At 37.9% G+C, this 18,249-nt stretch overlaps 2 protein-coding genes across 3 annotated transcripts in view; both read right to left on the reverse strand.

The window, feature by feature from the left end:
- TSPAN4 (tetraspanin 4) overlaps window positions 1-18,249 on the reverse strand; it is a gene marked incomplete at its 5' end in the record, with an annotated part of 735,824 nt that overhangs the window by 94,328 nt on the left and 623,247 nt on the right. The window lies entirely within an intron of this gene.
- The window catches only part of CRACR2B (calcium release activated channel regulator 2B), a 794,336-nt gene continuing 784,977 nt past the window's right edge, over window positions 8,891-18,249 (reverse strand). The window contains exon 13 of the transcript XR_014024547.1: window positions 8,891-9,038. The gene's annotated coding sequence lies outside the window, so the exon portion shown is untranslated. The remainder of the gene's footprint in view (window positions 9,039-18,249) is intronic.

The following is an 18,249-nucleotide window of genomic DNA, read 5'->3' on the forward strand; positions in this document are numbered from 1 at the left end:
GAAGGGTGATACATTGTGAGTTGCATAGCAAATAGATAGCATAATGATCTTACAAAGCAACCAGCAGTCTGCTGCTCTGGAAGCAACAATGGAGAGCTGCACACTTCAGGCTTTCTGAGGAATTAACAGAATAACAGAGTTGGAAGGGACCTTGGAGGTCTTCTAGTACAACCCCCTGCTCAGGCAGGAAACTCTATACCAGGGGCCCCCAGCCTGTGGTTCATGGTCCCCTACCGGGCCATGGCCTATTGATCACTGAGCTATGTCAGTGGTTGGCTGGTGTATGCATATGCGCACGCATGCACAGCCCTATTCACGCAAGCATCGCTGCGAGCATTGCAGGCATTTGCGGCCCCACTTGCGCGAGTGCTGTGTTTGCAGCCCCATGTGCAAGTGCTCAGATTACTGTAAGCATCACAGACACTTGCAGCCCCACTCATGTGAGCACTCATGGCCACACTCACATGAGCAACAGGTGTTTGTGCATGCACACATGCATGCATTTACCCACACACACACACACACACAAAATCATCCCTTCTTTCCCCCCTCCTCCCCACTCTGGGCCACCAACCGTGAAAGATTGGGTAACTCTGCTCTATACCATTTCAGACATAATAATAATAATAATAATAATAATAATAATAATAATAATAATAATAATAATAATAATAATAATAATAATAATAATAATAATAATAATAATAATAATAATAATAATAATAATTTAATTTCTATACCACCCTTCTCCCGAAGGACTCAGGGCGGTGTATAGGGCAATACAATAAAATACAACATACAAAAATTAAAAAAAATATTAAATATTACAGCCCAATTCAATACAATTAATACAATAACATTAAAATACCCCTAAACCCATCAGACCAGGCCGGCTTGTTCAAATAAATATGTTTTTAGGTCACGTCGGAAGGAGCAAAGGTCGGGAGCCATCCGGAGCTCCACCGGTAAACGGTTCTACAGGTCTGGCGCGCCCACAGAGAACGCCCTCCCCCTGGGGGCCGCCAGTTGACACTCTTTGACCGACGGCACCCTAAGGAGGCCCTCTCTGTGGGAGCGCACTGGACGAAGGGAAGTTGATGCCGGCCACAGGTGCTCCCGTAAGTAACCCGGACCCATTCCAATGATTGTCCAATTTCTTCTTTAAAACTTCCAGTGCTGGAGCACCCACAACTTCTAGAAGCAAGTCATTCCACTGATTAATTGTTCTATCAGGAAATTTCTCCTAACTTCTAGGTTGCTTCTCTCCTTGATTAGTTTTTATCCGTTGCTTCTTGTCCTGCCTTCAGGTGGTTTGGAGAATAGGTTGATCTCCTGTTCTTTCTGGCAGCCCCTTCGATATTAGAATTATCTTAGACAACATGTTGAATCGTTGTTTAAGTCTGTGCCCAAGATATCTGCTTCTTTCCACATAAAGGCAAGGTTGCTCCCATTTCAGAATTGTTTGGCTTATTGTACAGTCTGAAAATACAAGCCATCTTTAGTGGACTTTTTGTTGAGGAGGGAACATATAAATGAAACAAACTGGGAATAAATAACAGACACTAAAGTTTTGTTTCTGCTGCTGTCAACTACTCCATTTCCCTCCATCACTTGATACTAAACACGTGTAATCAATGGATAATCACATTGCTTTTTAAATGAAAGAATGTCCCACCATTCTTTGCCAAACAATTCACCAAAGAGTGATGAGACAATGACAACTGTTAAGTTTTCAGAGCTTGCTACCATAGAAAAGAAGAATAGCAACAAAACCACTAGCATGGGCTAGATCTGATAGCTTTACAATCTCAGGGGAATCCCCCCCCCCATTCCTCAATTGTCAAAATGAGAGGAGACACTAATCACTGAGACAAAAGAGTAGCAAAAAAAGAAGCCAGCACACAAAAAAAGGACTTCAAAAATGGCATGACGCATTAGCGAATAAGCGCCAGACCTGCATTGATTTTGCAGGAAATGTGTGAAGTTGGGCTTGTTTATCAAAGATGACACCTTCAGCTAGTTTCCTGATGACGGCAGCATTTATCCCCCTCAAATTAAAATGCAGCAGGTCCTGAATGCTGGTCCTGAGTAATTATTTTTGACACCTCCTCTGTCCCACACAATTACGACAGATACATTACCACCTCTTTTCCTTATCTTTATTCCTGAGCCAAGACATAGAGGGATAATGTGATGTGGTTATTTATGTGAACAAGGCCATTCTTATCAATGGAAAGCCACCTTGAGAGACTGGAAGATGGAGGAACTGCTTCATTTTGACTGACTGGTCTTGAGGTGTTGAGCAAAGGCAAGCTTCACTTTTTTCCCCTCTGAATATTCAAAGCTTTCAATCTCTCTTCCATTGGATACAAGCATAGAGATCTGTTTTTTAATAGTAATTTTATTAAACATTACAGTTAAAAAGATAAAAACTAATGCAGGCAAACTAAAAAACACACACATATATATTAAACCAGAAAGTGTGGAAAATAATTAAAAAATAGAGAAAAATCTGCATATAGTAATGAAAAAGAAAAGAAATATTTAAAAAAAATGACCACCCCTTTCATCACAAGTATAAACAATTTGGTAACTTATAATCATCTCTTAATGGGGATGCGGTGGCTCAGTGGGTTAGGACGCTGAGCTTGTCAATCAGAAGGTCGGCAGTTTGGCGGGTCGAATCCCGAGTGCCACGTAGCAGAGTGAGCGCCTGTTACTCGTCCCAGCTTCTGCCAACCTAGCAGTTCGAAAGCATGTAAAAATGCAAGTAGAAAAATAGGGACCACTACGGTGGGAAGGTAACAGTGTTCCGTGCGCCTTTGGCGTCTAGTCATGCCGGCCACATGACCACGGAGACGTCCTCAGACAAACGCTGGCTCTTCGGCTTTGAAATGGAGATGAGCAACGGTCCCTAGAGTCAGAAACGACTAGCACGCACGTGCGAGGGAAACTTTACCTTTTAATCATCTCTTAAAATACAACAAGTGATCTCTTCTTCCAACATGCTATCACTTGCTTATAATCAAATCCTCAAAGTCGTATTATGGAGTTCTGGTCAGCAGAAGCCCATCAAGGGTTACCAGACATAACAACATATCATTTTTAACCTTGATCAAATAAACTAGCTTTATGTTTCTTCCTTTGGTTTTTAACAAGCTTGATCTTTATTCCCTTCAAATAATGTCCTATAAATTGATCTTTTTTGATTTTTTTTTTCTCACAAAATTTTTTCAAAGATTTAGCAAGTCTCTTTTGTAAATTGTTAAATAAAAATCCCTAAATGATATGCATTATTTAAGTACTGAGCAGGTTGTCCCCTTCTGACTCTACCATTCTGTAAGTGGGGTTGGTAGATATATAAAATTAAAATCCAAACCAAATCAGACTAACATCCTAGTATTTCAAACAGGTAACTAGGGTTTATATTCTGAATAAGGTGGTGATTAAAATGCATGTTAAAATTGGCAGTGAACAGAAATGTATTTTTTAAACAACTAAATGCACCTCCATTTAAAAAATGATAATAATAAAGAGTAATGTTAAATATGTAATTACCAAACTTGTTTGGCCTACAGTTGTTTTTGATACTCTTTCCTAGCATTCTACTCTTTCCTGTTGTCTCAGAAAAAATGTATACATCTTTACATGCTTCTGAAAGTTGAAGTAAATATGGAGTTCTTCTTTCACCAAATCCACTTTGAATCTCTTCTCATTTATCAACACCATCTCCTTTATTAGGAAAAAAAAGTCTATGAGAGTCTATGGTATCCTGATTTCACAAAATTATAGATCCAATACCTTAGCAATCAACGCATCTAACACACGTTAGCAATTTACACATCATTCCATGTTTTTCTTCTAATCCAAATTAATGTCATTGTTTATGATTAGTTCAATCTGTAGACAGTCAATTTACCATTACTGTATATTAGGATGCAGAAGAAGGTCCTGTCAGTTTGTAACATGAATGATGGAAATGATGGGTAGGTTGCAAGAGAATACGCAAAACGATGAGGTAAAAAAATAGTTGTAACATGGCTGGTGCAGAAACCTGCTGATCATCATGATCCATTATCAGTAATGAAGGGTATCGGATATCTGGTACCACGTCATCACACTACGATCTCCTACAATCACTTGTTCAAAATTTAGCTAATTGCATAATGATATAGGATTGAAGTGGTTATGGAGTGAATGGCCATAGGTAAAAACAGGGGAAATCTATACTAAAGAGGATAGATTAAAGAATCTGAGCAAGACAGAAAGCAAAAAGGCAATGGAAGTAGAATGGATTGCAAGACTGTACTCTACTACATGATGTTTTTCAAAAGTACAGCATTTACAAGGGCCAAGTTCGACCCCTGGAAATATTCAGCAATCTCATCTGCCATGCAGGTAATTCTTGGTCTGAAAAATTATGAAGAAAACTATGAAATTAACTTTACATTTTTAAAATGCCTTGTATTGGGTGCTTGAGTAAGGAATTCACTGCAAACTTGCAAACCCAAAGAAGTTCCTAACTCTTACTTCAAGTTTCTATAATTATCAGTGAGATGCTGCTGAATTACTGCAAACAATTCAATATACTGTAATCTGTAATCTATAATCTATAAATAATTCCACAGTATGGCTGCAGGCAGGGGAAGGTAACATTTTGATAAATTAGCTGTACTGTATATCCCTAATCACTGAAACATTTCTATACTGTTCTGGAGGATTTCCCATCTCCTAAAGTCTGCAAATAACTTGCCCAGGGGCACCAGGATTTTAACAATTGGTCAGCGGTTATAGTAATGCCACAACAGATGAACTTTTTTTTAACTTCAAAAAACAAAATGAAACAGATAGAAGACCTTCATCTGCTTTCTTCTATTGACCCCCTTGGGTTGGATATTTTATCAGAATCAAGCCGTATTGCCGTGTGCATTGTTGTAGTATGCAAAGAATGAGCTGGACAATTTGGAGCAAATAAATTGAGTCCCCCTCCTTTATTTTTATTTTTATTTTGCTTTTTTGATAGACATTAAATTCCAATAAGAGAGAATATTTCTAGCTCAGGGTTGACATGAGGGATCCTTGGTGGTCTGTGAGCTTGGCTGTTTTCTTGCACACATTTCATTACCCAGACTAGGTAATACCATAAGTACAAGGAAACAATCAAGCTCAGAAAGCACCAAGGATCCCTCACAATAAATTCCGTAATTAACATTAACATTTCACATTGTATGTGCTGAAAGTTTATAAATAAAAAGTCAAGTCTCTTGACTGCCACTATAAAAATCCAAAAACACATGTTGAACTCCCTCTCAGAATGATGGTGTCTCCTAGTTCACAGAAATACTCTGCTGTGCCCTTATTAGAAACATATATAGTTAAAAAACAAAATAGGCCTTTGAAATCATTTAAATACTTTTGGACAGAATATGGTGTTAGAATGTTGTCCCACTGAGCTTCTTTCCTCCATTTTACCACATGCCACATCTTTAGAAATGTTAACACTTGTTCAGCACTTCTTGATCAACATGTACACCACAGTCCACTCTTCTACAGGACTAGTAATCAGCAGCAGCCATCTTAGTGACTTGAGGCACCACACAATTTTTTTTAAAAAAATGACAAAAGTGATACTCCTACATTTTGAGAGTTCAGTCTGTAGTTAAAGAAAATGTATTTGTTTGATGAAAACGTCCACATCACAGTGATATAGCTGTCTTTTCTGTTCTTTGTTATAATATATGTTGTTGTTGTTGTTTTACATTCAGGATAAAATGACATATTTTGTTTTGGTATTTGGGAAAAGCTAGGTAAGCAGTGTGTTTTCTAGCAAAAATTTCCCTTGGGTATGTCTGGGCAAACCGTTTTATTACACTACTTCCTTTATAGTACAATTATTTTGATAAAAACAATTTTTCCCACCACCACCACCACCACTTTTTCTTGCATGCATATACAACTTTGCTTGTTGCTTTTCTCTCTCCACAGTTTCCCTCTTCTGCATGTGAGGGTACACACACGTACACATATAGAGAGGAGTTTTATCTTCTGCCCCTTGCAGACTTCCTGGAGGCCATTCAAATCAGCCTTGTCTGGTACACTATATTTAAATATGTATATTCAACTCTAACTACAAATACACTAGAAATTTCCTTTCACAATTACGTATAAGTAGAGATAGACTCAAGAAGATGAGGAAAAGAATGATACAGTTAAATATGCTTGGGAAATAAATTATTCAGATTTGGAATGCATATTTTTCTGTCAATTTTTCATTATTCTAAATGAGATAATCTCAAGTAACATCAAATACAAGAACACAGTTGAAGGGTTTTGTTTGTCATGCACCTCAACGGAGAACTTTATCTCATTATTAATTCTAATAGTGGCTCTGAGTTATTTTTATTCATTGTTTAAACATAGCTTTAATCAACAGTTTGTTTACTTTGTCATCAAATCAAAATCCATGAATACTACAATGCTTATTCATTTTATTAAAAACAGGGCGTCTTGCAACAAACAAGCCTCAGGTTAACACCAGCCATATATCTCCATAGATCCTGTTACCACAATAGCTTAACCCAGTCAGCCACTAAGTTAAACACATTTTCTTACCAATAGTTCTGGAAACCCACAATCACTTTAGCTGAATCAAAATTCAGTCTTGCCCTGTTAACTGGGAGCAGTGTGAACCTGTTGGACTTGAGGAAATGGACAGGGTCCTTATGACTGTGAGCACCATCACGGCCTGGGAGGTGCATGTGGGTGAGTTCTAGAGATGATGAATTTAACCTCCAAGGTTGGCCCCAGTCAATGTTGACTGAAAGATGAAGTCTTGCTCTTGACCCTTGCTATGTGGGGTGCTGCAGGGTTCAGAATTTTCTCCACTTGTATTTAACAACTATATAATACTATTGGGTGATGGTGATGGGGTGAGGTATCATAAATATGCTGATGATACCCAGTTGTCTATCTCCACCCCCAATGAGTTAGATGATACTGTTGATATCCTTTCTTAGAGCGTGGCATTTGTTAGAATCCAGATGGGGAACAACAAGCCTGAATTAAACCCTGGTAGGTACTAAATACCCTTGAGTTTTTGGAGTCTTCTGTATCTGGGAATTTACCAAGCTTTGCATGGGTTGTACTGCACAATTTGGGGGTTCTACTGGACCCATGACTTCTGCTTGCAGGTAGCAGGTAGCAGACATGGCCAGAAGGGCCTTTGCATATCTTGCTCTGCACCTGTTAGGCTCATACCTAGATTAGGAGGTGTTACTTGTAACCACTCATGCCCATGTCACCTCCTGGATAGACTACTGTAGTGCGCTCCACATGGGGCTACCCTTGAAGAAAGTCCAGAAGCTTCAGCTGCTGCAGAATGCAGCAACACGGGCAGTTATGCGTGCTTCAAGAACTGCACACATTATACCTTTGGTTTGCAAGCTGCATTACTTACCAATTTATTTCCAGTCCAATTCAAGTTGCTGGTTTTGACATTTAAAGCACTACATGGAAAGAAGCCAGGTTATCTGAGGGAACCAACTCTTTCCAGTTACATCTGCACGTCCCTTCAGATCTGGCAGGAGAGGAATGTTGCAAGCTTGGGGATCCCATGGTAGAGGGGAGCCTGTTGGATGGTTATATGATCATTAATTGATGCACTCTCTGTATGCTGGCCATCATTTTATTTTTATTTTATTTTTATTTGTAATTTAAATTGTGATTTTATTGCTTTTTCTGCATTTTACTTTTACGTATTTTCTTTTATTATATATGTTGACCTGAGTCACTCTGTGAGATGGGCAGCTACACAAATATGATAAATAAATATATACATTTTACCAGTGAAGAATATAGAATAAAGAATTCTCATCCACCTCCTTTAGGCATTCCATAAACCTTTGCACCAGGAGAGCTTTCTTGACTTCTCTCTTCCCTTCTCCTCTGACAAGAAAGTGAGGTAGGAGTACGCAATCAATGATTACTGTGTTGTGTTTTGTGTGTGTGTGTGTGTGTGTGTGTGTGTGTGTGCATTCTATGTGCTTCCAGGCCTTGACAATATATTTGTAAAGGTAAGACTTTTCCACTACTCTTTCTCTCCAACTCTTTTTCCTGGAAAGCTAGGTATGCAAAATGAATCATCTGACTAGGTTTAACATCATTAGTAGCGGTGTGATGCCCAATACATGTCTGTCTAGAGCAATGCATGTCTGCTTGGGGTTAAATTTAACACCCAGGGCTTAACTGGGTCAATGGACTCTTTTCTGATTTTCTACCTCCCCCCTCCAACCTGCTGTGGGAAAACAGCTATAGGTAATGGAGAAAATCTATCTTCTATTGAGCTGTATTTTGCATTGACATATAAATCCTAGTTTAAAAACACTACGCTTGCTGAATAATTTTATTCAATTATTAGATACCAGATGAAACATTAATCCAATGGCATTAATAAAATTTGTAAGAACAACAGCTATTCCTGTTTGTCTATTCAGGGATTCGGTGATGTTGTTCCTTTAATTTTTCAGCTTCACCACATGCCCTGACAACAATTCTAATGGGTATCAGAACATTCTAAGACACCAGTTTGCTTAGAAAAAAAAGCGACCTTGGAAAATACAAAGACAAATATTTGGTTCACAGAGGAAATGAAAAGCAAAGAAGAGTTGCCTCTTTAAGCTCTAGGTTATTTTCTAGACAAGGGACGTGATGGCTCAGTGGGTTAGGACGCTGAGCTTGTCGATCAGAAGGTCAGCAGTTTGGTGGGTCAAATCCCGAGTGCCGCATAACAGAGTGAGCGCCTGTTACTCATCCCAGCTTCTGCCAACCTAGCAGTTTGAAAGCACGTAAAAATGCAAGTAGAAAAATAGGGACCACTATGGTGGGAAGGTAACAGCGTTCCGTGCACCTTTGGCATCTAGTCATGCCAGTCACATGACCACAGAGACGTCCTCGGACGAGCGCTGGCTCTTCGGCTTTGAAACGGAGATGAGCACCGGCCCCTAGAGTCGGAAACGACTAGCACGCATGTGCGGGGGAATCTTTACCTTTACCTTTATTTTCTAGACATGTTGTCTATGATTTTGTCTTGGATTTTGACATCACCATTTTAAATTACACTTATGTACAGAACCCGGGAACAATTCTTTTTCTTTTTTCTTTTGCCCCATTCAACAACTCAAATCAACTTAGACTATGAATAAAGAAAAAAAATGTTGGTAGCAGTTTTTTCTGGTGGCTATCCTACAAACTAGGAATGAACAAAAGATATAATCAGAATTGCTGGTAGGTGCTTGGATCCAGTAGGTTTTTTGATTCCAAACAACAATTAGTGAAAAATTTATCTTACTACCACTTAGGCTTCTGAAAAATAACATCCACTGACCAATATGCAAAATTTTTGCATTACAGGCCTGCTTAGAGGCACTCTGATTTGAGCACATTTAATCTGATATTTCACATATGGCCCACCAGATGCAATTTACATTTAAGAAAGAAGTACTAATAGGAGATTTTTCAATCAATTTTTTTTAAAAAAAATATTTGACACCAATAAGAGTAATTAAGAGATGGGGGACAAATGAATCAAACAATTCTCAGATGTACTTCTCCCAGATGAATTCAATTCATACTACTATATAAGCAATAATAAAAATCTTGCAATCTTAATTCAAATCATTAAAATTTCCTATGGTGACCTAAAACAAAACTTCTTTCATATTATTTATTTATTTAATTGATCAAATTTATATGTCACTCATTTCACAGAACAATATTCCCATGTCTGATACAATAAATGTCTAAATTAGAGTGTTCTTTAGGTAGCCATGAGGAACTTAATCAAGCTTGTTCAATTTCATACTATTCATGAATATGTAGCTGTTTGTGAAGCTTGGCAATAGAAGTGGCTTGGAAGCTAAAGGTTGTTGAACAATGGGATCTGTATTCTTGGCTCTGAAGATTCACTCAGAACTAAGAACTGAAGCTGGGTGCTGCAATCCATGCAGACAAATACAATACACAAAATGTACATTTAAACAGATTGGCTTAATAATTCTTTTTTGGTGCCTACTTCACAAGTCAAGTCTCAGAGAAAGCAGATTCAAATTTAGACCTTAATTATATCTTGCATTAGTGATTTTCTAATCATATGTTTCATATGATACGCTTGTTTTCAGGCATAGGGTCTTTCTGACTCTTCATGTGTCCATGCATGCATGCAAATGTCCAAACTCTCTTTATTAAGCTTCACTGATAAACAACTGGAAACAGAACTTGGTTTAAATTCTCATAGGACACACATTCTCATAGAGCATGCATGTCAAACTCGCGATATCACATGATGTCGCACGACGTATTGTGACTTTTTCCCCATTGCCAGCAATGGGGTGGGCGCAGTTTCAGTATGATGTATCCAGCCCATACTGTTTGACATGCCTGTCATAGAGGAAGGGAGAGAGGCAAATATAGGGCTGGCAAAGGGGGGGAGTTTTAAAATACCCAGAGGGCTAATGGAAAAGACAGGAGCAACAGCAGCTAAAATGGGTGAAATTGACTTAGAAAGTTCTAGGGATGTGGAAAATAGTTTTAATCTGGCAAAAGAGTGGCCAGTCTAAGAGATTTTTGTGCTGCTGAGGGCTTGCAGTCTATGAGTGCTTACAAGTCCACAAAGCATTCAATGATGAAACTTGAGAGAAGACTTATTAAAGATGGAAATCATTGTGAGATCCAACATACCAATGCAGAGGGCATGGTTAGATGGTAAAATCATCAGAGGTTTTAGGGGATCACTTGCCAACTCATTTGACAGATGGAGGAAAGAAAAGTCTTTCCTTAAATCTGAATAAAACTAGCAACATATATGTATATACTGTATATGTTAAGCTCACATCATAACTTGCTGAGCTATCCATGCTAAGCATTGTAGTGAACTGATAGTTAGAGAGTAGAAACCCATACACTTGGCTGCCTCCTGTATTTTTCCACAACAGACTATTGCATTGGGGAGGGAAATGGAGAATGCTCTACTCTAAAATGCCATGTCATTAGGAATCATTTGCAAAGCTTAGTTAAAACTCACTTGCAAGGCTTAGTTAAAACTCTTTCTTTTAAGTTAAATAAAATAACAGAAAACCAGGAATGCTATGGGACACTGCCTCTTCCAATCAAATTCTTTGAATGGTGTGTATGTACCCAGTGACTTTCCCTTTCATGTACTCTTAACTTCTAGTGATAAAAAGACTCCTGCATTCTGGTGACACTCTGAGTTATAATATTGGGAGTGTATACTCCCCGAACAGTTATGTATAGGTCATAGATGAGGAGTTAGACTAAATGTGAAATACCGTTGAAGATAATGGCAACTCACTCTAGTATTCTGTCAAGAAAACCAAATGAAGCAGAATTCAGACTGACTTCTGACAAGAAAAACTGATGACCAGGAAACTACTGTTAGAATGGTATATGGTTCAAAATTGGGAAAAACTGTGCCATGATTATATGCTTTCCCCTTTATCTGAAGATCTTTAATTAAAAATGTAATATTTATATGTTCAGAAGACAAACCAGACTCTTTGGCCATAAATTTATGTATGTATGCATGTATATATAAATAAATAAGCCAGGAAGGACGTCAACATGCTTGACTAGAATAAATAGAAAGTGGAATTAAAATTGTTGGATAAAACATGATAACCTCTGCTATGCTGAGGGCTTTGGTGGTGGAAAGCAAGGGAGCTGGTTGAAGGGGAAAGGAAAGGAAAGGAAGAAAAAGAAAGGAGGGGAGAGCATATAGTCAAACAGCTGATCAAAACAACAAGAAGAACAAAAACAACAGCAACCTAAGATGAGGTTAATCCAATGCAAACAAGTAGAAAACAAGTTCAAATGGGAACAGATTTTATTTTTCTCAGCTTAAAAATTCACTGAGAGGATAACTAGCTAAGAAATAAGGAGACATCTGCTGTGTGAGGAAAACAGTATCTGAACAAAAATATTCAAGTTCAGAGACATCACATTGACAACAAAGGCACAAGCGGGACACATAATGCAAAGGAAAGTATCACTGAAGATTCTGATCCTTGGAAAAACTGAAAGTGCTCAGAAAAGTTGACAGAAGACAAGTGGTTCGATGCTGTTCCTAATGACCCAGGGATGAGGTTACAAAACCTGAAGTAATTGTTGTTGTTGTTAGCTGTGAAGTCGTATCCGACCCATCATGACCCTATGGACAGCATTCCTCCAGGCCTTCTCTACCATCTTCTGGAGTCCATTTAAGCTCACGCCTACTGCTTCAGTGACTCCATCCAGCCACCTCATTCTCTGTCGTCCCCTTCTTCTCTTGCCCTCAACCTTTCCCAGCATTAGGCTCTTCTCCAGTGAGTCCTTCCTTCTCATTAGGTGGCCAAATTATTTGAGTTTTAGCTTCAGGATATGGCCTTCTAAAGAGCAGTCAGGGTTGATCTCCTCTAGGACTGACCGGTTTGATCGCCCTGCAGTCCAAGGAACTCGCAGGAGTCTTCTCCAGCACCATAGTTCAAAGGCCTCAATTCTTTGGTGCTCAGCCTTTTTTATGGTCCAACTTTCACTGCCATACGTTGCAACTGGGAAGACCATAGCCTTGACTATATGCACTTTTGTTGACAGGGTGATATCTCTGCTTTTTAGTGAAGTAATTACTAAAGAACAATCCCGAGAAATGTCCATTGGGTCACAAAAAATCAGAAGTGACTAAACAAATGTTGAGTGATGTGCTTCAATCAGTCTGCCTGTTTATGAAGAATTGAATAGAAGGATGATAGTAATTCTGGAGGTGACATAAATATAAGAGAACAGAAGAGAATGGAGTGGAGTGGAGTGGAGTGGAGTGGAGTGGAGTGGAGTGGAGTGGAGTAGAGTAGAGTAGAGTAGAGTAGAGTAGAGTAGAGTAGAGTAGAGTAGAGTAGAGTAGAGTAGAGTAGAGTAGAGTAGAGTAGAGTAGAATTTATTTGCCAAGTGCAATTGGATGGGATGGGATGGGATTTTACTTTTTGATTTTAAACAATACATGTTGCTATAAATGACAAATGGAAATGAGTTGTAGTTTAATAAATTAAATAATCAGTAGAAAATGTTACTCAAACTAAACAGAAGTTACATTCAAGCTGTCATGTTATGTTGTGCCAAACTAAAATAAGGTAGTCTGTCACCCTACAAACTGTGTTCTTCCTAATGCCTATTTTGCTTACAAGTTGCACAGAAATTTATCTTCAAACTTAGGGCTGTTCTGCCGGAACCTAGTAATAGATAATAATACATCATGGAACAGGTTTTCTCTACGGAGTGTCTTGTGCCATTTCTTTCGAGCTAAATCTGTCCTTGCCTGTATTTCCCTTTCCCTTTTATCATCCTTACCCTGCTGTCATTTGTTTCTCTGTTGTCCTATTGCACTGAGATTTGTTACAGCCCCGAAGAAGAGAATGCTTCTCAAAGGCATGGGATTTCCTAAATTACAGAAAACTACAACCGCCACTCCTTGCAGCTCTGAGGATGATAAACAGTGAAGGATGATTAAAAATTAAAAGCTCTCTGAAACTGATTGTTTAGCTTTCCATCTTATATTCTTGCTTTCTGCTTCAAAAATTAATTTGAAACATAATGCTACAATATTCAGTTTTAATATAACTGAGACTTGAAAATCAGCACAAATTGAAATCGTGCAAAACAAGCCAATTGTCTGCAAAATATAAACATACCAAAATGTTATTAATAATATTTTTCTACTTAACTTTCCACCCTGAGGAATCACTGTAATATTTTTCTATCCTCTAAAATATATTGGAAGCTACTTCCCTTCCATTTTTTTTTCTACCCACAGGAAAATTGTGATAGATTGTCCAGAGACTAAGTGTATTTTAGAAATTCGGATATAGTACTGCAGCTACTTTTAGTACCAAAACACACTATTTAGCCTGTAGAGTGATGTTTCTTGGAAGCAAAAACCAGCATCACAGATCATGGAAGAGATAGCATGGAAACTCTGCCCTGGATTCTTCTGATTTTGAATCATGCCTCATTCTCTTCTGGGAAATACTGACAAATTCCACAGACAAACTCCACATTTCTTCAGAGGATGAAGCTTTTGATGGATTCTTCAAGGTGTTTACATATGTATCCATGCTTTTCCAGTCTTTTCTTTTCTTTTTCTGGAAATGTTGTCTAGCTACAGAAGCTGCTTCCCAGCCTAGGGATTCAACTGGGAGCTACAATCACATTAAACAAACAGCCACTTGTTGCTTTTCCTGAGGTATTACATACGTATACTGTACCCGTATATCCAGCAAACTGGGTTTCGCATTTTGTTTCCAGTCTAATTTTGATTCACAGTTCTGGGACTAAACAACACAGAGTAGGATGGCAGACTGAACTCAAAACTATTGTCTCATTTTCCAAATTTCTGGATATAATCCACCTGCTACAATGCTGATTCTGGGTTTCATTCTCTTTACCCATGCAAATAATATTACCAAGACAAATAAATCTCCATTAGGTTCATCCAGAGTATTTGGTCACTACTTTAAAAAAAATGGTAGAAACAATTTGTCTTGTGCACATAACTCTCCTTTAAATGCTTTGTCGTTTGCTGAATATAAGAGTGACTTTGGGTCAGTCACTGACTCTCAGCCCAACCCACCTCAAGGATTCTTGTGGGGAAAATATGAAGATGTGTTGGATGTGTTCACTGCCTTGAGTGTAAAAATAATAAAGTTGAGATACAAATAAACAAATAAATAAAATGGTTCTTCTCCTGCCACTACTCCCCATAACCAATCTGGGCCTCCTTTCCGATCCCTGTGCCCATCTGAGGGATTGTGAGAGAAACTGGGGTGGGGTATTTATCATTATACAGATCCAATATAAACTCAGATATTGCATGAGGAGATTCATGTTAGTCTATGGTAGGCAAAAATTAGAAGGAATATGGTAGCACCTTTTCAGATTAACACATTTTATTAAATGGCATATGATTCTGTAAACTACAGCTCATTTCAACAGATGTATATAACTGAAGCTCATATTTTGGAATTTTTGGCAGCCTTGTTTTTAGGATAGAGATACAAGATAGATTATTAAAAATATTGCAGTTACATGAATAAAGATAGATTCAAACATCACAACTGACTGCTTACTTAAATATTTAACTGTATACTCAAACGACCAACTTGCATACTTGGCAGAAAAGAATTAATAAAATACTAAGCAAAAAATTGATGCAGGATCCTCAGGAGAAAAAATAGAATATCTTATTGTTTTCATATTTGAATGAAGACTCATCTTCTACCTATAAACAGTGTTCAATAAAGAAAGGCTGAAATTCAGCAATGTAAACATGCTTTGTGTGGCTATCCTCTCAAGTGAAATCTTAGCATTGCTACTTAATGGAATAGTTAATGGCAGAAAAGATCTTAAAGTGTTTGAGCTATCCAGGAGATCCTGCTACCTGTCAGGATGTGAGACTTTATTGGGGAAGCTGGATGCTAGGGATTAGATGGGATTGCTGTTATCACAGCAGTTTCTCTCTCAGTCCTGCTCAGTTATGTAGGTTTGGCAATGGAATCCCCCAGCTATTGGGTCTGGGGGAAATTTAATCTGCCTTCCTTAGGCCAGAGATGATTTGAAAACCTGACCAAGACTGTTGAAAGACTTCTGTGTCTGTGGGTGTCTCTTTGTGGGTGTCTGTGTGTATTAGTCACAGATTAGATATGTTTTTTTAAAAAAAATCTTGGGGCAATGGTAATATCTGGATCTAGGTGAGATACTACCATCAGCCCTTCGTAGGGACAGAGCAGTTCTTGTTAATTATGAAGTTTTCTGTGGCTGTTCTCTGTCATAGGGAGAAAAGATAGCTCTAGACGGGCTTCAGAAGGAATTTGATGAAATGAGGCTTTCTATAAATATTTAAGGTCTCTGTTGGTTTTCTTACAGCGGCTAACATAGGTAGCTCTCTAGAATAAGTACTCTAAAGCTACTGATTTAATCTGGTAAGACTTTTCATCTTGCATATAGTTAAACTTTAATTAAGATGAATTTTCAATAAAGATACGTGTGTGTGTGTACACATGCACACGCACACACACACAAATACACACAAACATGAAAGGAGAATATAAAGCTAAGGAAAATTCTGCATCTGCAGAATTTTAAGCAATGCCAAATAAAAAATGTACTGATCTATTTCTGAGTTACAATTTCTCAAAGTAGGGCATTGCACACCAAAACAATTAGACACAAGGACAATTTTTCTCCCATACCATCACTGCTAAACAACTAATTCCTACAACACTGTCAAACTACTTAGTAAAGCTGTATTACTATCATTCTCCTCATCTTTCCTATTACCTATTCTTATCTTCTTATGACTACAACTTTGTTGCTTGTATCTTACGATTTATATTGTTTTATTTAGTATCCTAGTATGATTTATGTTGTTTGTTTAGCTAGTATCCTATGAATATCACTAAGTGTTGCATCTTATGATTTATGACAAATGTGTTGTAACTTATGATTTATGATGAATGTATTTTTATGTTGATTATGATTGTGATTTAACACAATTGTTTGTATGTACACTGAGAGCTTATGCACCAAAGACAAATTCCTTATGTGTCCAACAACATTTGGCCAATAAAGTATTCTATTCTATTCTATTCTATTCTATTCTATTCTATTCTATTCTATTCTATTCTATTCTATTCTATTCTATTCTATTCTATTCTATTCTACTATTAATACAGTATGATCAAGAGGAAATTTGGATTTACAAGTTCGGAAACCAAGTTCAATTTTTGAAATGGAAATCAGAAATGAAAGGTTGCTGGCAATCTGCTGGAGATCTTATGCTGTAGAAGAAAATAAACTGATGAAACAGAACCACTTTAATTTAAATCAGGGATGGCTATCTTTCCATGTTTTGAAAAATCTGGCTTTTCAGATAATTTTACCTGCTCTTTGGGAATCCTGTCACAGTTACATTTTTACAAATAAAACAATAATATTTTCCAATTTTAAGATAAAGTGACAATCCAAATTTTATTATCACATGTTTCTCAGCTCTTTCCCTGCCCAAATAATACATTGCTTTTACTACTTAGCTTTCAAAATGGTGAAGCTCTGCAACATTGTACTGCTATGTAAGATGAGCCTTATTATTTGCTATTTATTTGTTCTCAATAAACAGCGAAATACTCTTCTGACTTTTGACTACTATCAAAGGAATAAATAATGTTGTCTGGAGTTCAGTTTTAAAATATGGCTTAAAATAGAATACAGATTTAAAATAATGATATTATAAATAATGGATCAAAATTCATTAAATGCAAAATGTTCTAATGTTTTCCAAGTAGTTCTGGTAGAACAAGAAAATATTTGTTTAGAATATAAATCAGCCATTGATCTGCTTATAAAATCTGATAATGTGCACATTGTAGAAGAGCCTGACAGTAGAGATTATGCTTTAAGATGCTAGGGGGAAAAAGAAAAAAAACCAAAACAAAACCCTGGCCCTGCAGACATGAAAACAGCACAATCATCGAGAAAGTAAATATCCAGCCCAACATGATCTTGGAAGTAATTTAATTAACTTTAACAGTCATTTTACACAGAATATACACAATCTCTGATCGATCGATTGATTATATGTCATAAATTGTTCTGAACTATTAGTGACCACATAGATTTTTTTTCTATGAGCAAAATCACTTGACAAATTAAAATGAACAGTTTACAGCAGACATGTCAAACACAAGGCCTGGGGGCCGGATCCAACCCGCGAAGTGGTTTCATGTGGCCCACGAAGCCATCCTGGAAACAGTGAGGGAACGGCCCCCACTGCCTTGGCCCTGGCCCAGAGACCCTCCTTCTGCCAGAGACCCTCAGATCTGTCCCACTCCTGCCCAGGCCCCCATAGGCACCCTTGATGCAAACGATGTAGAGCTGGCCACGCCCACCCAGTAGGCCATATGCACTCTAGCCACGCCCACCCAGTAGGCCACGCCCACCCTGGCCATACCCACCCGGCCCCTTGAGGGCAACTGCAATGCTGATGTGGCCCTCAATGAAATTGAGTTTGACACCCCTGGTTTACAGGGATCTGTGTTGCTCTCCTTGGTGCTGAAATGTATACTTTGAATGCCAATGCATTACTGTCATTTATTATTTTTAAAACCTCCTGATAGGTTTCAAAAATAAATTTTCTTGTTTACCAGAGTAATTTAT

This window comes from Vipera berus (genome assembly GCF_964194415.1).
Source record: "Vipera berus genome assembly, chromosome: 1".
NCBI classification, from domain to species: domain Eukaryota; kingdom Metazoa; phylum Chordata; class Lepidosauria; order Squamata; family Viperidae; genus Vipera; species Vipera berus.